At 42.8% G+C, this 22,440-nt stretch overlaps 1 long non-coding RNA gene across 1 annotated transcript in view; it reads right to left on the bottom strand.

Annotated features, from left to right (window-relative positions):
- Positions 1–375: 375 nt before the first annotated feature.
- The window catches only part of LOC121075590, a 75,433-nt gene continuing 53,368 nt past the window's right edge, over positions 376–22,440 (bottom strand). The window contains exons 5-6 of the long non-coding RNA XR_005823050.1: positions 6,728–6,938; positions 376–2,016 (exon numbers count right to left, since the gene is read on the bottom strand). This is a non-coding gene — a long non-coding RNA (uncharacterized LOC121075590). The remainder of the gene's footprint in view (positions 2,017–6,727; positions 6,939–22,440) is intronic.

Genomic DNA, 22,440 nt, shown 5'->3' with positions numbered 1-22,440 from the left:
GAAAGACCAAGCAAGGTCCAAAAATCCCTACTCACTTGCTAGCTCTGCAAGAAGGACCTTCTCCTCCTCCTCTTTCATCTGCAGGTTCAGATACAGAAGTCCCCACTCATAACTGGAGAACATCTCTTCCTTGCCTGACCCTTACCCTGCTATCAGTTCCATTCCCTTGCTCATTGGTTGTTAATCACAGGGCAACACAAAGGAGATCTAGGTATGCCTGACAGAAAAGCCCATGCCCAAATCCCTGCTTCCTTTTCTCACAGTAATTTGAAATTGTTAAGAATAGTAAGACATCCAGCAGAGAAAGGACTTGGTATATAACAGCATTTTTTTTTTTTTTTTTTTTTTTTTTAAACCAGGAGCATGAGAGTTAAATCATTCCAGGCAACCAGCAGCATTTTTTTCTGAGCAATGGCTCAATATAGCTATTAGAGAGTCTGGATATACAGAGAGCAGTGCAGCTCTGCGCTGCCGTATGGTGCCCATCATATTTGTCTCCTCCTGTGCTCGACCTTCTTGTGCAGATAAAAGAACAGTTAGCAGCTCTTTGTTATATAAATGTCAGCCAAGGCAAACAGAGTGGAAAGTTGGTGGTCAGGTGTAGGTGGTTGAACATTGCTAAAAAAGATTAGGTACCTGATAAAGGAATGGTATTTACCAGCTGCATAAGGTGTCGGGGAGAGGTATTGTTCTCACAAAAATGGCATGAAATAGGTTCCTTTTGTTTCCCCCAGGCTTTTCAGCTTGGCAGGAAAGGAACCCACTGATCTCCACAAGACAAAGAAGATCCTGGAAATATTTTAAAGCTTGGCTGAACCCTCAGAACCTCTTCCACAGTATTGCTGAGCGATGCTTTTGTGCTGAGACCAAAATTGCAGAAACACAGCTTTCTTACAGGAAGTGAAATTTGTCACGACTGACTCAAGCATCCTACCAAACTCCCCAGTTTCTCTGAAGATTTATCAAGCGTTTGTAATTATAAGTCGCCTGCGCTGCAAATCGCTCCAGAAGACAGTGGAGCTCAAATGCCTGCTCTCAATGTCACAAGTCTCCAATGAATTGCGAGAAACCTCAAGCACCTTCTGTGCAGGCCTTCAGGCAGGATAAATTACAATTGTTCCCTCCAGACAGTGGAGCTATGCTGATTTACATTATGGGAAGATCTGCTCCCTTGCACGCGACAAGTTTAAAGGGAAAAATAGATCATCTCACATGCCCCTTATCTCTGTCTGAACTCTCCAGTTAAAATACATTCTTTGATTACATCTTAGAGACTGGTTTGAGCTTATTTGGTCTTGCCCTGTCCTCTTATATGGATGTGCAGCAATGGCAGCTACAGAATCACTGCAGTGGGGAGCAGGTAAGAAGCTGCTGAGTGCTTCTGTGTCCCGTGGTTTTGCTAAGGACCTGTTTTCCTATGTAGTGTGACATACCCTCCCCTGTCTATGGGCTAACGGCCCAGTTCTTTGCAAGTAGTCAAGCAGTGTGCATACCCATCCAGGAAAGCTTTTACACTAACTCAAAAACAGGACCAGTGTAAGGACTGCAGCAATGTGTGTTTGCAGCTCAAGTCATGTGTGCGTGTTGTATAACCACTTGGGATTCTGCATATAGATGCTGGAAAATGCAAGCATCAGTTCTTTTTTGAATGGGCCTCTCTGGGGACCAGCCATTTCACAGCCCAGATAGACTGTTCACTGGTGGGCCAGCGCATCTTTGATCAATGGGTCACATTTCTTCTTTACATGTCATTTATTTCCTTACCACGGCTTATGACTGCCCAAAAACCGATATAAAAAGAATTCGTTTGCATAAACATGAACGCTTGAATAAGTACCTCAATAACATCAGGCGTCAACTCCTCACCATGAGGATAGCTGGTAACTAATTAAAAGCTTGAATGAACAGATGAGCCAGAAACCATCCTCACGCTTTGTTGAACAGGCTCAGGCATCAGGCTGCGTAAGGGAAGCTTTGATCCCAAGTGCTCCAGTACTAGACAGAGGCAGCTCATCCCTGGAGAAAACAAGAGCACAACACTCAGATCCAGTCCCTTATTGTGCCAACAAGCTCTTGCCTCCTCTGACGATCCCCTAGAGATGTGGAAGGGCCTTTCCCAGCCTGAAAAGGGGCAATCTGGGGTTTGGGTGTTACCAGAGCCAGCATCCTGCTCTGCTGAGCTGAGCTCCAGAGCAGTCCTTTAGGACTACATGGCAGTGGGAGGAAGGCAAAGCATCTCTTTAGTTTTGCAAAGTTCCCCTGTGGAGAAACACAAGGTTCCTATTTGGTTGCAGCAACTCTGCACAAGCTGCCACCCACAGAGGTGAAGGTCTGGCCCTGCAAGCCCCAATTCCATGGTCATCATATTTTTGCTGCTCTTTGGCGCTGCTTTTAGGTCAACCCTTCTTAAAGATCATTGAAGCATGACACTTACATTCAAATGACTGGTTTGGCAGGCAGAGGACAGCACAGGTTTTGGTGCGTGCCATACGAGCTTGTGCTTAGATACTGTGTGGCAGAAACTCAACCTGAGGCCGATTCACCTCTTATTCTAATTAGCAACCTGTGGGCTGTCTGCACATGCCAAGAATCACACTTCACATCACAATACAAACCTAACCTAGAGTCTGCACAGGAGGGGTTGTACCAATTTTAATTAAACCAGTCTCCAGAACAACTTGACTACATTTCTTGTGTAGGCATGCCCAAGAAGCAAATGGATTGTAAAATTGCTTGTTCTCATTTATTATCAATTTCATGTCAACAATTGTTCTTAAGCCCTAACTTCAGGAATCATGTTATTGCCTAGGAAATTCAACTTTTATATTTGATGTAATCCTTTGTTTCAAAGAAAGGCCAAAAAAATAAGATATTCTTGAGTCCCACAACTACTCAAACTTACAAGCAAATTATCCAACGTGAATTGTTTTTCCTTTTAAGAAGTAATTATTTATATGCCAGTCCCATGACGTACAGGAGCTGTGCCCAGTATTGTTGGAACATGTAGGTAAGCAGGATGAAACTAGAATAAAAAGGAAAGAATGCCCCCACACCGGGCATCCCTCACAAGGAGGCTGAAATCCCTCCCTACTAAACACGATGACCAAAAACTATCCTGGAAACATCTGTGGTGCAACCACAGCCACAAGTGCAGTGTCTCTATGGCACAGGGACACCGAGGCTGAGCTTGTAAAAGGGCTTCTGCATCCTGGTAGGGCTGCTGCCTGCCCACGTGCTCCTGTAATTCCTCTTCCTTATGAGCTCGCCCTCATGCTGAATGGACACTAACCCTGTACTGGACAGAGGGAAGAGCATCCTGCCCTGCAACAATGAAGTACCTGCCATCCCACTCCAAGACTGCTAGCACAGAGTTAACAATATCTGTTTGAGCTGAGAGTGTTTATGCTTCAGCAGTTCCATTAATAGGTATTAAATAATGCTCCTTTAAGCTACAATGCTGCTGCATAGGGTTTCAGCTTCATCTTTATGGATGCCTTGTCATAATTTCCAGAATTATAGAACTTCCTGCCATGCACCTACATATATCTGCAAGGTTACAAAATAGACAAAGATTATTTTTTCTGCCCAGAACTAGGCAGAAATGACTTTTCATTAATCAGGATCAGACGAGATGAAATTAAATCAATTCTTCTCCCTAAAGTTTGAGATACTAAAAGAGGGAGAAACCAACTCTTCGCAACCCTCAGCTCAGGATCTGTAAAGTGAAAACCCAGCTCTGAGTACATTGCCTCTGGAAGGAATTGCCACAAGAAGTAGGCCCCAGCTACTTACCATCTCTTTCTGCCACCCTTCCCCCTTTATGCACACACAAACACACACGTGCATGCTCTTTTATGCAAATTAAGTCTCCAAAACTTGCCCTGGCTCGACACCTTCCAGCAGGAGAATCAGAATGTCCTTGGCAAATCCAAACCTACAAGATGCTCTATTCAAGGTCCTTTAATCTAGCAATTTGAGAAGTACACAGTCTGCCTCCTCATACCTTCAACATCAAACTTTTACAATCTCCTGAAAAGTCATTATATTGAACTCATTCTCTCGCTCACGTGCTACAGGGAAGGGGAAGTTGATGCTTCACATTCAGGCTCCTACAGACCTGAAGGTTGCTCTCAAGGCCTCTTCATGTACCTATTATTTCATTACTCTTGTACATAAGTGCCTCAGTCTTCAGTGTATCTGTCTTTATCAGGAACTTGTGAAGCCACTATCCCCATTTTGACATCCAGATCCCACTGACTTTAAAAGGACTTAAATGCCTAAATACCACTTTGTCCTCAGCCCCTAAATATAAGTGTTGTGTTTCCAGAAGAAATATTTGCACAGAGCAGGGAATGCAAATCCCAAACTCAGGACCAACTGTAACATGTTGGAAAACATGGATCTTCTTCCTGCCCAGATGAAAGAAATTCTGTGGCCACAAAGCACTTCAGAGTGCAACAAATGTGCAACAAATAATTCCTGAGACACCTATGATAAACTATACTGCCAGATGATTCTCCCCTCCCCTCTTTATGTCATTCACTTATTCCCAAATACTCAACCACAGTCTAGACGACGTGTTTTTTTCTTCTACCTAGCACATGAGCCAGTCTCATTAAGAATCATGTCTGACAAGACTATCCAGGATATACTGTATCCCACATTCCTTCAGGCAATCCCAAATTTACCCAGAGTAGGTGATGAGGAGGCGTATCTCCCATATGTGGCAAAAAAATAAAAATAAAATGTTGTGGACTATTGAGAGGTACTAGGTGTAGGAGATGTACTTATGCCTGAGCAGGACAGAAGAAAATAGGCTTCATTGTATTAATGCAAAATTCAGACAGCATACTCAGTTCAGGATTTCCACTGACCGAGAAACTGAGCTTAGATCTCTTAGGCATCACTTCTGGTGTTTGTGTGTGTGAATCATCCAGAGCAGAGCAGGGGGCTGGAGAAAAGCCATGAGTCTGCTGCTGCTCATGCTGAAATCAATGGATGTTTAGGTAAAAATCTCTCTGAGAATCCCTGAGCACAGCGAGATGCTGTTTGCATTCCCAGAGACGGCATGCTCCATGCTCAGCAAGGCTTCCTGAGCACCTGTCCTCACACCCATTTATCTCTAGCTGACATTTGAGGGAGGCTTTTAATGATGTTAGAGCCTATTCTGCCCAGCCCAGAAGCATCCAGTACAGTTCTCAGAGTCTTCCACATGACAAATGGGAAACTTGAAAAAACATGGGGGAGGCACATCGGAGCCCAATAAAATGAGGTGACATCCTCTGCCCTGCAGAGGCCAAGACAGATTTCTGACTGAGCTCAAGCAGCAAACCGGTATGATAAAGGAGCTAAAGCAAGAGGTTATGATATGCTTGAATCACTCCAGAGAAAGCAAGTGCTGTGTGTAACTAGGGAGATAAATAATCAGGCAGACAGAGTAGCACTGCCCCCTCACTCACTTAAATCAAAGCAGCTTCTTTTGCCACCGCTCCTCCCACTTGGAACACGCAGCAGGGAAGTTTAAAAGTTGGCGTTGGCAGGAAAAAAAAAATAGAGAAGTTCAATTCTGAGGCTGGGAGGTAAACTCGCAGGTAAGAGATGCCTCTGCAGTTGTGCTAACAAGGGGTCCTGCAGCCATGCTCCCCTAGACACAGGAGGCACAGCCGAAGTCAGCAGATATTTGCAGCAGGTTTCTCACAGAGCCACCCAATGCCTGCAAACATTTACTGCCCTCACACAGACCTTGGCTTGGGGGATAAGCAGAGCCGGGCTGCCATCTCCCCAGGGTTTATATGGTCACGACCAGCACACAGAAGCCAAAATACAGCAGCAAGCTCCACACAGGCATGGTTGGTGCAAGCCATTTTTTTGAGATGCCCATGGCAAGATGTCTGATTCGTTGGCTGTATCTGGCCTTTAACTGACTGAAGCTGCTGTTCAGCAGCCTGAATCTGACCCTCAGTGGGATTTACATTCTGCCTGAAAAGCTGTGCATTGAAATCAGAGGGCTGTGTGAGTATGTCCAAGGTCAGCTTTCCCTGTAAGTAATACACTGCACCTCAAAAGCAACTTCATGTTGCTGACGATTATTTGAAAAGGTAATTGAACTCAACTGTTTCAAATGTGATTTCCATACAATAGGCACTGTACTTTGATCCCAAGTTGCATAAAGGAATAAATAATCCTGTTTTAACCTTGACTTGACATGGCACTTGCTATGCAAACATCCTGCCTGCAGACTGCACACTCCAAGGTGGAAAGAATGTGACACTCCAGCACATGGGAAGAGCTGCTAGTTGATATTTCTGCCCTTTAGCTCCCAGCCTCCAAAAGCCATCTAAAAGCTCACAAAGCAGGTAAAAACTTGACAAGAAAAATCTTTGATCTCCCACTGCATTCATGAGAGGGAAAACTGAAAACTACACTTCTCACAAGGGGAAGACACCTAATGGTAGAAAGAAGATTTTCAGCTCTTTTGCATTGTCTTGTTGATATTTGAAGCCAGCTCATCTGATGCACCCGAGAATAAAGATTTTTTAAATTATTATTATTAATGTAGGTAAAAAGCAAGTTTAAAAAATGCATCCTCCACATAACACATATGGTTGAAGAGGACAAGCTGTGAGAGAGAAATCGTGTTCTTCACATGCTGCAGAAAGATCACAGCAAGAATACCAAGGAATGGGAAAAAACGTCCATGCATACAGGACTCCAGTGAGCAACCTACCTGTGCGCCTGTGTGCTCCCACAATTATCACCAACACAGGGTCATAAGCTTCAGTGAATTTATTCCTGCAGCACTCCCGCGAGTTACAGAAGTGATGTTTTTCTCCACGTGGAAGCAAAGGCAGAGAGAGTCCCAAAAGCTTGCAGCAGGCCTGAGAGATGAGCCCAGCTCTAAGCTAACTTAGCTATCCGAGCATCCTAGAAGAAGCAGTCTGGAAACAGGAAAAAGAAAAAGAAATATAACTAAAAGGATGACCAAAAAATCAACATTATAATTCCATAATTCCAAATAATTCCAATAAAATAATTTTACCAGCAAAATAATTCCAAAAGTACCAGCAACGAACTGGGGGCACAGCTTCCACAGAAGCATCAAGGGAAAACACACACGGCACAATTGCAGAAAAAGAGGTAAGGGACCAGTTAGGCTCAGCAGCATGGAAAGCACTGACACAAGGCACAAAAGCAGTGATGGGACAGAAACTTCAACATTTGCATGAAGTTGTATTTAAACATTCAGCTAGCTTTGATCTGTTACTCTTGCAAAGAAGCCATTCTTAGGAGTTCTTTTGATCTAATCCCTGTAAGCTGCTCTGTTTACCCTGCTACATGCCTACTACCTCACTGTTTCACTGACATCTCTCCAAAAATGCATCAAGCAGTTGCCATATACATTTGAGTGCATGTGTGTCCACGAGCACACACAGTGTTCATAAAAGACAAATATGTACATGCTTTTCATCTTTGCAACCAGATCATTAATACACAGGACAGAAACCTTATGTCGTTTTCGTCTTCCCCTGTGCTTCTGTCTGATTTCAGCAGAACCATTCCAGAATTAAATACTGTTCATTGTAAGGGAGAATGACAAACGTCAACTCCGAGCGTGCAAATATCCACTCAGAATACACCAAGGGATTCAGCAAGTCTCTACATATGCTTCCTCTCAGCATGCAGGTGTAAGATTTAAAAATCCACATTTTTCTCCAATCAACTTAAAAACAGCTATAATATCGAGTACCAAAAGCACCATCTGTGCTCCACATATAGTGGTGATGTTTTTTTTTGGAGCTGATGCTGTTTCTTGGTATAGCTTGATCCTATTTTGTCAATCGCTTCATGAAAAGTGCAAAGAACCCCTGTTGTTCCAAATGTGTCTGAAACAAGATGCTTTAACAAGTACATACACCAGCTTTTTGCTTCTTTAAGGCATTATAGTGTTGACTCACATACATAGTAGCATTTTAAATTGTAGAAGTGTTAAATCCAGGCACTGAAGTGCTCCGCACACGTTGGCAACAATTGACTGGAGATGGTTGTGGCCAGAACAAAGCAAGAATTGCTTGCTGAAGAAGCTGAAAAATGCAAGTGCTTACAGAGCTTTAATTTCTGAGCTGTGCAGGCAGCACCTCCCAGATGGCCATCTCCCCTTTACTGCATCCACCACTGATACCCCTCTCAAGAAAGCCCAGCCCAAGCATTGGTCTCTGATGCTCACTGGCGCCGAGCTTTTCTGAAGCCCACCATGGACTTTGCTGTTGCCAGCTGTCTTGACTAGCTCTTAGTCAGTGTCCTCAGTGATGGATGTGCATGTCAAATTCAAAGAAGTCTGACAGACCCTTGCCTGGTGTTCCCCTCCCTCGCTTTTCCTCTGCTATAATACATAACTTAACTCTGGATCTGCTGCCTCTCCTCAGAGCTGCGTTAATGCTATTCCTTTTACCTGCCCTACTTAGGGTAATGTCAGTGCCCACCATCCATCCTGGAGGTGCTGCAGGTATTTCTCCATGCCAAATGATGGCAGTAAAGGCATGGGTATCAACTTTAGATCCTCAGCTACCAATCTGATACTTGGTATTTGCTTTGACTCATAAGCCATCCTATGGTCAGAAATCCACTCTATACACAGCACCATGCAGACCCTACTCCACTCTGTACCTTGGTATATGGCACCTGCTCCTTTTTCAGTTCCTTCCTTCTCTCTCTTTCTCTATCTCCTCCTTTTGTGCCTCATAATGTCTGTAGGCAGAAACCTTACCAAATGTTTCTTTACAGATGGTTTCCATTTGAAGTCTTCAAGTAGCTATTCTCAGAGAAAACACTGATAAGTAAAAGGAAAAAAATATGAAAGAAAGATATTGTAAGTGAGAATCCAGGTTACAACAGGGCACAGAAACAGTATTTCACCAAAAAGTTCCCCAAAAAATATATTCCCAGAAAGAAAGAGAAACTCTAAGCAAGTTCCTTCAGCAATGCAAGCCTGAGTTCCCTTGTCATCCTGTGGTTGGCTTCCTTTTGCTTCCTCGCTTTTATCTTTCTGGTGGAGCACAGCTTCATGTCTGCAACTTTATATCTAGCAGAATTGCTGTATCTCAGCAAGACCTGTGTCCTGCTCTGTAGATAATGTCTCTTCCTCCACCACCCATAATATTTTTAACCTGGATGAACCAGATGGCTACCATCACATAACCTATCATCATATCATCGGATAATGTAGCAAGGGAGCTCTTTTTAGGAATGCATCCTGACTTGCCTTCTTTAAAGGTGTTTCTCACCATGACTTCCTACTTAAGCCAGCATGTTAAGTGAGCTAAAAGTCACACGGTGCAGCATTTCATGCACCAGCCAATATCACACATGTCCAATGAAAGTTCAGATCTATTTCTTTGATCTAAATCCATTTGTACAACCTCCCTCCTGCTGTACTGCTTGAGACGTTCCTGAAGCTTTCTTCTCCAGGCAAAAAATGCTGTATGAAACAAGGATGTAACTACAGACATCAAACTACATTCTCTGCTGATATTAATCACCATAATTCCACCCAAGTCATTATACTTTTGCCAGCTTACACCAACACAAAATATGACCCTGCATTTCTTTTCAGCCTATCACTAGTTAATCAATTTGAGTGACCATCATTCTATTCATATTTGCTAAAGTTCATAGTCACTACTTAGCACCATTGCTTGAATGCTGATTTTTGGGTACCACGGTTAGCAATATATCTATTTCTTTCATTATTCTTTGCAAACATCAAAAAGAGAGAATAGAAATGATTTACTAGTGAAGCATATTAACATTTAAAACCAATGACCAATTAGGGATTTGAAAATGTCTGAATAGACCCACTATTCAAAATGCCATCTGGTCTCCTGATTATTCCTTCCATGTACTTCCTCATGAAAACTACACAAAGGAAGATCAGGACAAAAAAATTCTTCAAAAGAAGATCATTTTTACTGTACTTAGCTGCTGTCAGTGTTGGGCAGCGTAAGCAATCAGTTGCCAAACCAAAATGCCTAAAGTAAGGTTACTGAATTAAACTTTTCTTCCTCGGCTTTCTTTTTACGCTCTTTCCAACCAACATCTATTGACTTGCAGTGCAAAGCAGCAAGCATACACCTAAAGCTGTACTCTAAATTCACCCCTATTATCTTTGTGTTGACACTTCATCCTAGAAGATATATGCTGAGCTCCAGGTAGATCATTTGTAACCCTTATAATGATGATGGCAACAAATACAGCACAGTGCCCTCCAACTGACACCGAATGGATACTCAATGCTTCGCTATTTTGCAATGAATAAATTGGTTGTCGACATATGCATGGTAGCAGTTTTTTCCCCAATTTAATGATCATACAGCCATGGTGTAGCAGATCTCTATGTATTATAATGATCTGGAAAGCTTGATTGAAAGATTTGGAGAATGGATTTCAAGCCAAAGTTTTAGTTGCCCTGGAAAGCAGCAATATGAATTGATTTCTGGGTTGGAGAGATGCTGCACAGCAGTTTTACCTTCCGTAAGGGTGACCTTCATTAAAATGCAGTTACTTTCTCAGAACAATAAAAGCTCTCTCTGATGAAGCGTGTTTTCAAGGATACCCAGATGCAATACACACACCTGTCCATAAACTGGGCATTTGTCCTGCCAATTGGGTGACTGAACATGCAACTGTTTAGACAGTCAATATATTTCAAGCAAAGGAGACGTGCACTGAGGTACCCAAAAGCCATTCTGCAGCAAATAAGTTTATGTAGAGATTATGAGACATTTCCCTTCTTCTATACAAGCCCTACCTAGGAATACAATCTGTATAGTTCTACAATCTGTATAGTTCTATCTATAGGGAGATTGCAGATGACTCTCTGGCAATGCCTTCAGTGTTACAAAACTCCTTAATCCCAGTCCTCTGCTAACCAGAATTAGTGGAACAGAGAGGCAAGTAGCCCTTTATTGATGTTAACCATCTTCATTATGAATTTATATTTTGACTACTTTACAAATTCACAGAAAGTATTATATTTTGAACAATGAAGACATAAAAATACTATTGGTGGGCTGATAATTATAAATTATGTATTAAATTTAAGATTAATCCCTGTGCGAAAGGCATGATTGTTTGAATCTGGGATTTGTCCCACAGAGATGTTTGCAAAGAAAAACAGGAATGGAATTATTGTCCCATTCATCTCATCCACTGTTAAGGGGAAGAAAGTGCTTTAACTTCTTTCATTTTGCTGAACTCTGGGCATTTTTAACCCCTTCCTGCATCCCAGCGTGTGTGTATACACACGCGCGTACACACACACACATTTAGCACTGAAAATTAGCACATTCCCTTACTGCTTTGTTTACCTTTTTCTACTTTACTGGAGATAGGCTTATTTAAAGTCTGAATTTCACCTCTAAGGCTCTCACTGCTTTGCACTTTGTTATTTCTCTCCAGTCAAGAGAAAGTCAAGCAAATGAGTCATTTTCACCTTTCTTTAGTTTTACCAATGGGGGAAGGAAAAAAAAAATGGACTATAGCCCTTCTCTGGAGTATTTCAACTAGCAATTAACTGTGGTATCCTGAACTGATGAAAATTTGGTTCAGTACAACAGCAACACCATGCGACATTATTTCACATTGTAAGTACATTCATTTCTTTCCAAATTACACATGTAGGCCTTGAAATGTCTCACTTTTTTTAATTAGTTTCTTATACCAGATGGGATGACATGACTAAGAGCAAGTATTTAAAATTCATGTTAAAAACTTTTCTTCCGTAGAAGCCTATCGTGGTGTCTAATTACATGTCACCCTCTCTGGCCATGGGAAGGGGAACCCTCCCTCTTGGGGAGACAAGCAGTCATTAGAGAGACAATTCACAAGACTTTGAGGAAATACTCAGGACCTTGCAGTGGTGGAGGCTTCACTTGGATTCATTTGTGTTCAGTTACACAATTAGAAGAGAATGACTTCTGGTTTCAGACCAGCTCCTTTGTACGTCCCCACAAACATCACCTCTTCTGGCCCAAGGCAATAGCACTGATAGAGGCAGATGAAGACAAAGCAAGACAAGCCATTTAGCAAATCTCAGGCCAGAGTCTGAGCTGACAGAAGGAGGCTGCAGTCATCCTCCTCTTCCTCCCTAGGCAACGCATTTCAAGGGGCAGCCCAGCAGCCATTCTGCAATTTTTCTTCTGCCTTAGCTGTGACAGCGAGGTTTTGAAACTGCTTGCAGCTCTTATTATATTTCTGTACTTTTTCAAATTACACACTTCCCTTTGAATACAATATTTGCTTTAAATATTTGGAGAATGCAAATTTCTTTATTTACACATGCCTGAAAAAAACTCTGGCTGTGCTGCGTTCCCTGGGTAATTCAGTAATTCTCGCCAGCCTCCTTTCAGTTAATTACTCTATAAGACTCCATCTAGTGAAAAATGAATTCTGCCCAATTCTTCTCCTGAAAAAAAACATGCAGCAAGCAGCAAGTAGGACTAATTCTTGCTGCAACAGAGCAGTGCACGGAACAAACACAGCATGTGAGACAAATCAATACTGTAATCACCAATGCAACCAATCAAATGAAACTCCAGGATCAATCAATACCGTATCTTCCCAGATGACGACTGTGTAACAGAAGCTTTTAATACCTTTCCAAGATAGATCTCTTCCTCCTGAATGTGAGACACAATTTGCCAGTAAGTTCTGTAGCTGGGGCAAGATTTTCCTAGACATTAGAAAGATTGAATATTAAGGCAGCCAAGCCTTTCTGCATTTGAAGGGATCTCCCTGACTGCCTGTCCATTCAGAGACTTTATTTTTAACATAAATCCTTCCTGTTCTTGTATTACAAACCAAACAATGCAAGTCCTTCAGTTTTTGCACTTCAGAACAGATCGCTTTGTGATTGAATTGTATCTCCCAAATTAAACACTTAATAGACGAGAAGCTCTTCTCTACCACCATGCAACTGTAGTTTCAGGGATGATGTAAATCACAGTTACCAAGGTGTTAATGTTCACTTTAGAGGATCATGGTGTATGTACTTACTCTGGGAATGAAACCCATCTGTCTCAGCACTGTGCAATGATTAATAGTTTTTTATCCCATACTGTGTCCATGATGCAGTGAGCTATTAGCCCCCTCTGACAGAACCAAGACAAGGGGAGATTAAGGGTGTGCCTGCACAGAGAGGTGCAGGCAGATGCACACTCCTTTGCCCATACTGGCTGGATGTGGATCCACATGGGCCTGGAAGCTGTGAACATGCTTCTGTGCTCAGGCTGTGCTCAGCCTCTCCCCAGCACAGCACCATCCTCAGGGCCATTTCCTGCATGGCTTCTTCCAGCAAGTTAGTGGTGGAGAGGGGAAGCAAACCAAAGCCTGAGGAGTCACTTCACTAGATCATCATTCCTCTCCCTCCATCTGATAAGCTACAAATTAAGTCCAGTGACTGCAAGTCAATGCCTTGGGGAAGAGGAGGAAGGGAGAACATCGAAAGGGCACTCTTTCCATCCCAGGACTGGGAATGGGCCCCAGGAAATCAAGGGGACCTGTCATGTGAGAACAGCAAATTATAGGTCTGCTTGTAGCAGGGGATCTTCTAGTTCACTGCTTTTTAGTTCAGGGAAAAAAAAGGGAAAAAAAAAGTCCTTCTGGCAGCTCCAACAGCATGTCATAGCTGTGAGTGACTGCTATTATCGCCTGCTTTAAAAGCACAGTAAGAGAAAACAACAAAATAGTTCTCCCTATTTAGAATGTCTTGGGATGAGATTAATTCAATATATGTCCTTAAAATACATCTGCAGGTGTCCAGCCAGGTTTCTGGCACTTACTCTGTGAATTGAACTCCATACCATGCAGAGGTCCCTCTTTAGAGCAATGAGGGGCATGTGGAGAACTACATATTGGAAAAAAGCCTGTTATAGCAGCTGTCATTAAGGAAGGAAGAGGGAGTTCCCTTGGAAAGAAGCAACTGAAAGATTAGTTCTTTGATTAATTGATTTTCTAGCCATTAAGGACCTTTCTGGTCCTCTCACTCATTCTCCTGTGTGAAAATTCAGGGGATTTTCCCAGACACTGCCAGGGCTCTGCTGGAGATGCTGCTGTGTCCATGGGGACAGCCATCTGTCCAGATGCTGCCAGGCTCCAGAACAGAGCCTCAGCCTAGACAGGGCCAAATTTCACTGCCTGCAGACACTTCATTTTTCAGTTTGGCATCCCACTGATTCCATCAGAAGTGCTGCCTGGGAAGGCTGCACCACAGATCCTGAACCAGGGTCTGGAACAGACAGCAATCCTTTCCTTAAAGCATTTCCGTCAGCCCTTTAAACAGCATGTCAAATGCTGTGGTTCCCTCTGCCCCCGAGACATTGTACCAAAGCTCCTTTTCCTTAGGAAGCCTTTCCAAGCCTCTGATGTGCACATTTTATAGAGAGAATCCTAAAATGAAAATGACAGTCCTGTGCACCACTCTATTCCTTAGCATTTTTTCTCTCTTCTTTAACTTTCCACTCCAGCAAGCGAAGTTTAACAGAATCAATTTCTCTATATGCTCAGTAAAATCCTCAGCAGGAGCCACTGCACTGTAGGCTTCTTTTAGTTATTTATTGCCTGCCTCCTGCATACCACATATGTTAAAAGATGTACTACCAGCTTGGAAAACAATTAATCCTTTTATTGCTTAGAACATGGATGCTGCAGAAACACAAACAGCACCAAGGTGAACTGTGCAGAAGGGCTGTGTTCAAATGGAAAGGATGATTTCAGGACACAGAAATACTTTACCCCATGAACAGCACAAAGCAACTTTCTCTTCGTGCTCTCACTACACGTATTGTCAAGATCCAGGAAGTGGCTCCCAGTCCCACCAGTAAGATCAGCAGGCATTTTACAGTCAATTAAGTTTATCAGCAAACTGCTGCAGATACCTTAAATTCCAAAAGTTCGGATGTTTACCATTCGGGGCTGTATTCTCCTGCCTGACCATCAGCTGTGAGCAGGAGCTCCATGCAGCCTGTCCCTGGTGAAACCCTTACTGAACCAAGCACAGCCCTCCAATCCACTCTCATTCTAACAAATCTGCAGTTGTCAGCAACAGTATTTTCTCCCAAAGTCAGTCAGCTCTAATCCAAACATCTCTCACTTCCACTGACCTGTTACAGCAAAAGGTTGTTTTGTACGCCGAGATGAAGCCAGGTCTCAGCATGTCAACCTAGATGACAGCTCCGCGTGAGCCTGCCCTGACCAAGGATGTTGGTGTTGCCACAGCTACAGCCGTTCAGAGGACGTAAAACAAGATCTCAACCCCTGCAGCCGGGAGAGATCTCCAAACACTTTGCACTTCTGCACCAATGTTAGCAGCGTGCCCTGGCTGAGCTCCACTCAAAGCTGGCCATGCACCAACCACACAGCACAGAGGGCAGCTGCAACCCAAAAGGCAGCTTGCTTTGAAATAAAGCCTTCGTATAAGCATGAGAGCTGCCGGATCAGCAAGAGGGGAGGCTGTCACAAAGCAATATCCAGCACAAGCCACCACAGACTCAGGGCAGCTGTGAGAGACACCTGCATGTGTGACCAGAGGTGTCAGCAAGTGACATCCCTGTCCCAGAGAAAGGCAAACATCTCAATATGTTTGGGGGAAGCATTAAACAAACACCTGATTCTTGCTTGCCTGGTGTATTGTGCTATCAGATTTGCAGAGACAGTTGGACTGTGACCATTTTTAGCTCAGTCTCAATAAATCAATTTATCTGCAGGTTAAATTGATTCATCTCTCTTTGCCTTCAATTCTACATCTATAAAATGGAGATAGAGTCAGCAGGCTTTCTCTTTGGCAAAGTATTTTAAGATCATGATGAGCATGATACGAGAACTCAGGTTTATTATATACAGTTACCATGTGCACTTATGTTATGCCACTGTTCTAAATCCAAAACAAGGCAGTGGGAAAGTTTCTAAATTTGCATTTTTATGCCAAATTAAGACAAAAACATATCCAAATGTTGGAACTCCCCTCCCCCTTTGGACTTCACAGCACAGACATCAGCCATGGGCTCCTGTAACACACAGCAGCAATGCCCTCAGGTGTCAGTGGAGTGGAAACCCACCTGGGTGAAGGGACACCCACAGGGCCTCCAGGGACATCATCTGTGGGCCCTGAAACAACCCGTGGTGTGACCAACAGCTAAACCAGCATGCCTTTGTCGAATTTCCCCAATTTAATACTAAACTAAGTTGAACTTTCCCAGCAGAAAACTTGATATCCCCCTCAGACCCATTCCAGTGAAGAACCAGCATATAAGATAGCTTTCACCCGCTCTGCTCCAGGACTGTTACAGCCCCTGCACACTGCTTGGACCCAAATCTAACTTCTCTGTCTTTAACCTTCTGTTTTCCCATAATCTTGAAGTCCAGGCTGTGCCCTTTTTTTCCCCCTCTTCTAACTGGGGCAGCAAATGCTCCTTCTAGAATTTAATGGCATCAGGCAGATGAGCCCTTCATCCAGGTAAATACCAGGCTGACAGAGGCCTTACCTCTGAGCACCCACAGCTGATCTGCTGCTCTTGAGGGTCACCTACTGCTTGTGCTCTTCTGTCAGCCTCTGATTCTGCACAGCAGGCAGGGCTGCAGCTCCACACACAGCTGAGCCAGCCAAGGTTGACACACTGCTGTAAGTGCCTTTGTTCTCAGGGAACAAATTTGCTATTACCAGCACTTCCATCCCAGGAACAAGAAATGTTTCATGAAAGCCCACCCACACCCCAAATCCTTTCCCTTTTCCAAGAGAAGCACAGACCAATACATTTCTGGATGAGGCTGCTGGGCTGCAGGTTCATGGCTCAAAGCACTGCTCCATCTGAGTGCTGTTCGCACATCCAAATTACTTAAAATTTCCTGGAGAGACCAGTACTCCTCCTCCCAGCTTTCACACCCACCCTGCTCTGGACAGAACCCCAAAAAACATTCCCTCTGCCTTTCCTCTCTCCATCTGTCTCTATTCCCTCAACCTACCTCCTGCTAGTCCCCCAGTGTTTTTAACACAGCTTTTGCCCTCAGCCCCAGCTCCCATTCCCCAGGGTTCTAGGGACTTAGCATCCCCTTTGGTACAGCCATCAGTGTCCCAAGCTCTGCCATTCGCTCACACCACCCAAAAGAGGCTGTCCAGCTCCCTGGAGCTCAAGGCATCTCCCCATGCAGCCCAGGCTCCAGGGGAACTGTTTTCAGCACTAAAAGCTGATGCTGTCTAAACAGCAGAAGCCAGAAAAGCAGTGAAACAGAAATTTAAAAATAATGAAACAGCTTGGTAACACAATTCTCTACCCTGAAGTCCTCCAAAACAGCAATTCACTGCTTGAATTATGGACAGAAGTGATTGCTGAGCAAATCTGTCCACTTCCAACAGAAAGGGAAATGCAGCCTCTCTCTTTGGTTTTAGCTCTAGCCCCAGACAGCACCAGAAAATGCAGGTGAATGAGAGGAATGAGCAATGAAGGAAAGCAAGGGAAGATACCCTTGCTGGGAATGTCATTGCCCAATTTCTGTTTTAGTTTTAAGCTTCAGTTCAAGGCACTTGTGACTATATTTGACTCCCTTGAATAATGTCTAATACTTATATGAGTCTCCTGCAAATTCTGTACACCAGCTTTGATCCTGAGCAACGAGACCATTAAAGTCAACAGGAGTTTTTCTGTGGGTTTTTGATCCCATTCCCTAAACTCAAATATCCAAGTCAATTTAAGTAAAGCACTACCAGAGCATTTACAGGACAGTTTTACCTGTGAACTTCTATTGCCTGCATTTCTGCTGTGCTGCCAGAACCTCAGACATGAAGAGTCTCCTTCAGTAAGGGATTGCTCTAGGAGTACAATTAACATTTCATCAGTCCTGCAGGAGCAGGACCAAAATCTACAGTCAGCCCTACAAGAAAGCAACTGATACAGGGACAGTAAACACCACCAGAACCAACAGACTTGCTCTTACTGCTTAGGAGCTCTGAATTTGCCCAGGCATTATCACATCCACAAAATGGGGTGGTCTGCCATCCCCGCTGCTGCCTGCAATGCTGATTCTCCACCCACAAAGTCCTGCACGTCACGTGCTGAGGAATTTCTTCCATTTATAAATGATTCCTTATTAGCTCCGATACAGGGGCTTCTGCCACCCCCTGAAGCATGTCTAAGCCCCGCACCAAACTCTCACTGGCAGTTTTCTGGGTGGGTTACTAGAGTCAGAAAAATACTGCCAATACTCTGTGTGACTTACAAAGCATTATTAAAGCAATATTTTTTATATTATTACCAAAGTCTAATACTGTTTTGAATTTGCAGTTATGGAGTCCGTTTTAAAGCACTTGATTATACTTTGAGAAGAAATAGTCTTACAGTACAAGTCATTTTCTCAAGTACACTCAAAGAAAGGATAGTCTATGGCTCAGTAAATACAACAGTCTGAAAAGTTATGAGCTATCAGACTAAGCTGAATTGACTTACTGATATTACCTGCAATGAATGAGTTTTAGATAGCCTCTCATAAATAGAAGGCTACAGAGCCTACAATTTTATGGATGTCTTGTACTTATCAATATATATGAGAAATGATGCTGTCAGGCTTTCGAGGGGATACTATGTGAACCACACCACTGTCAATTTAATTTTTTATGATTAAATATTTGGTGCTGTTAAAGGTTATTTAACATTTAATATAGCTGCTCTTCTACATAGCTGATAACTGTCATCTTTACATAATACTGAGGCTGAGAATGGATGGGGAAGGCATATTTTTTAGAAGGTTCCTATTTTTTTTTTCAATTTACTGTTAGATTTGTTCCAGTAATAGAATAATATTGGGTGAGTTTAAAAGGCTTTCAATATTCAGATGTTCAAAAATTTAGTCTTAATGCCAGCTGCAGCTGAGCTCAACATTTGCTACTGAGGCTGCTGAATTTTCCTTTGCGGTAGAAAATCTCTCCCGGGTTGTACTGTGGGATGGCAGCTCATCCTGCAACGGAGATCCTTGGGGCTCATATTCAATCTAATCATCTTTTATATCTTTAAAAGAGACATCATCTACTTAAACATCACATTCCTGTTTGATCTTTTTTTTTTTTTGTACTTTTTAAGGTTCCAGTAGCTGAAAGAGATGAAAGACAAAAATATTTTTGTGTGTTTTGCAGCAAGTACGCCTTGTGCAGTGACAGAATGCTGTCTAGGCTGGCACAAGCTCCTCCCCACAGCCATCCTGCAAACATCTTCAGATTTGAAAGAAAAATACAAGTGGATCTACCCAGGCAGGTCATCGTTCTTAATAAGACAACTCACGTGTATAAAGGTAGGTAGGCAGGCTTGTTTCCAAAGCTCTTGCATACAGAAGCATATTAAAGAAAAAAATGTGAACATGAGGAAGGTGCCAATTCTTAAAGTCAAAGAAATTATCAGTAAACTACGCAGACTAAATGAAAAGATCTAGTGCTATCACTCTATTTTTTCCATTTAAAAATTGAGCATGTTTACTGGGCATCCTAAGCAGAGACCAAAGCTATTCTTTGCTTCCTGTGCAATAACACATCAAAAAGATGGAATTTGTAAAACATCAGGAGGCAGAAAAAAAAAATGTCTTTATAATTAAAAATAAAAACAAAATGTATAAACAATAACAGCCACAAAACCTGAGTGTAGACGCAGGTCACTTCAGGTCTTGATCTCAATTACATTTTCTGTCAAGTGGATCCCTTTGTGGAACTAAGCCTTTATATTTTCTTCAGTAGCACTTATTACGGTACATTTACAAAGAAATCTTTTTATTGCTTTTCAGCGACCAAATTATTTTCTTGTGTAATAAAGCCCTTTATGCAGACTTCCCTTAGCAAAGTATTAATGTAAAAATACAAGCCTTCTATAAATCTCCAAAAGCTATCGTCTGATTTTCCTACAGCCTAGGGTCTTTGAAGGTACTGCCCTGTGTCCTGTGGCTACTTTCCCATCAGCACATGTCTGGTCTTCACCAATGCATCCCAAATGCAGGCATAAACCACTGCTTTGCAGCCTCTAGCATCTTATCTGTAACAAAGCTCATTAATTGTGAGGACAGCACCTCAGAAACACGAGCAGAAGTATTTCTTATCAGCAATATCAAAGAAACACATGGGGGTCTCTCTGCAGGAAAGCGGATTGATAACAAAACACCAAGATACCGAGAGCAACCCGGAGAGTCCTGGGCATCAGCTACGCACACGGGAACAGGGCAGTGCTACCTTTCTGCTGCCCAAATGGACACATCTTGCCTGGGTCCAATACGAAAACGGTGGACATGCTGGGGTGGTGCTGCACAGTCCTGTCGGCACAGGTGAAGTCATCTGTGGAGGAGGAAACCTGCCTTTGAGAGGAACTGCTCAGCGGTCTCCTTCCAGCCTCCCTACAGACTCTGTTGAACCTTGACTCGGCTGGTTTCACGCACGTCACGCTTTCAAGCTTTACTCCACAGCTATGAGAAATAACAATATAAATTAAAAAAATAAAAAATAAAACCATGAAGCTGATGAGAAATAACAACATAAATTAAAAAATAAAAAATAAAACCATGAAGCTGCCACAAAAATACACACATGAAAGTGGGACCAAACCATCAACTTCAAACGGCATCACCTCACAGACCTGGGAGAGCTCACACTCTTCTGTTAAAATTGCTTAGGTCTCCTTCAATACAAAAGACTTAAAGCAGAGAAACATTTTAACCACTCTGAGCTGCTTCATATTTAACCCTAGAGTCAAACTGAATCTGTGGGTGGTTGAATGAAAGGTTTTGTTGGGAGCGTTTTTCAAATGTAACTTCCAACACGCTTACTGATCCCTTTCAGTGCAGTCAACCAAATTCAGATATTAAATGAAATTAACATTTTTTTTCAGATATTCAAATACACTTTCTCCACCCCCGATAAAGTATATTTCATTGTGTCAGGTCAAATCTGCAAAATAAATAGGGCAGAAATACAGATTTCCATATTGAAAAAAAAAAAAAGATTTTAGTGAAAATTCTCAAACACGTGAAAGGCCTATTCTATCTCTCTGCAGCAGAGGTAGGAAGGGCAGAAAATTATGACACAGTAATTATTATGATGGATGTTGAGCCAGTCCTTTATATTAGATACACTGCTTGTGCAGGAACCAGCACTACAGATTGCATACTTCACTAAGCAGGACACTCGAGATTATAATGGGCAATATAGATTAACAACATTAGGTTAAAGCAGGATAATTCTTCTTCTTTCTCATTTCTATTCCTTTCCCATGGACCAGCTTCTGCTTTAAATTTCCGTGCTTCTTGCTTCCAAGACTTAATCTGCACATCAAGCAGGTATTTTCCATTTCAGGTGGTACATATTTAGAGGACGTTGATGGAAATTTATAAAATTACAATGTTGTAAAATCAGTATGACTAAAGAATCAGACCTATCTGTTGCTAATTAAAGGTGATGTTGTGTTTGCTTTTGCTGTCTCATCCAAATGGCAGGAAAGATTCATCTTACTCCAAGCCTGCATGAGAACGCAAGAGGAAAGCTTGTCTCTGCACCGCGTAAATAATCAGCATGCTGTTATAAGAGGGCCTACTTATAATTGTAGCAATTATTTCAGTGTCAGTGTGAGACTGAGGCAGTGTAACACTGTGCACATAGGCAGGGGCTGAAATTTGTTCTATGCTCATCCCTCTCAGACATGGGTTGCTAACAAGAAAAAAGCCAAATTGTGTTTCAGTAATTATCTTCCCCACTGCAGCCCCACTCCTAACAGTCAGGGGAAATCAGCTAAATACCATGCAGAGCTCTGACTCAAATCTTTGTTGAGCAAGGAGAATTTAATTTTATTTTTTATTTTTTAAACTTGGGCCAAAATTCCTTCCCTCTTCAGAAGAGGCAGCATTGGGGGTACTAAACCCCACCCAAGAAAGGTCTAGGTAGCAGACGTAGGTGCTGGGCAAGCACAGCTTCCACCACACTTCAGCTACTGACACCAGTCAGCATTGTCTCATGTTTCCATAAGATCCTACAGCACATTGTGGATTTGCACTGCTTTTAAGCTACATGACATGGCTAGGTGAATCTCCATCCCATAAAAGATATGGAAGTCCTCACCACATCACAAATTCATAGAATGGCTTAGGTTGGAAGGGACCTTAAAGATCATCTTGTTTCAGCCTTCCTGCTACGGACAGGGATGCCATCTACTAGGACCAGGTTGCCCAGGGCTGTGTCCAACCTGGTCTCGAACAGCTCCAGGGATGGGGCATCCACAATTCATACGCAATTAAACAATAAGAGAGCACAAAAAAAGGCAGTCCAAATGATGGTGGGCTGCCTGCAGACTTGAGTGTTTGAACGTGCCTCTCCACAGGCTAAGCCAGGCAGAGAGCACGTGGAAAACGAGAGCATGGTTCCTTGGGTCTGTG

The sequence above is a fragment of the Cygnus olor genome, chromosome 10, assembly GCF_009769625.2.
Source record: "Cygnus olor isolate bCygOlo1 chromosome 10, bCygOlo1.pri.v2, whole genome shotgun sequence".
Taxonomy (NCBI): domain Eukaryota; kingdom Metazoa; phylum Chordata; class Aves; order Anseriformes; family Anatidae; genus Cygnus; species Cygnus olor.
Note: the sequence above shows the minus strand (reverse complement) of the source record. Positions and strands in the feature narration are given on the sequence as shown.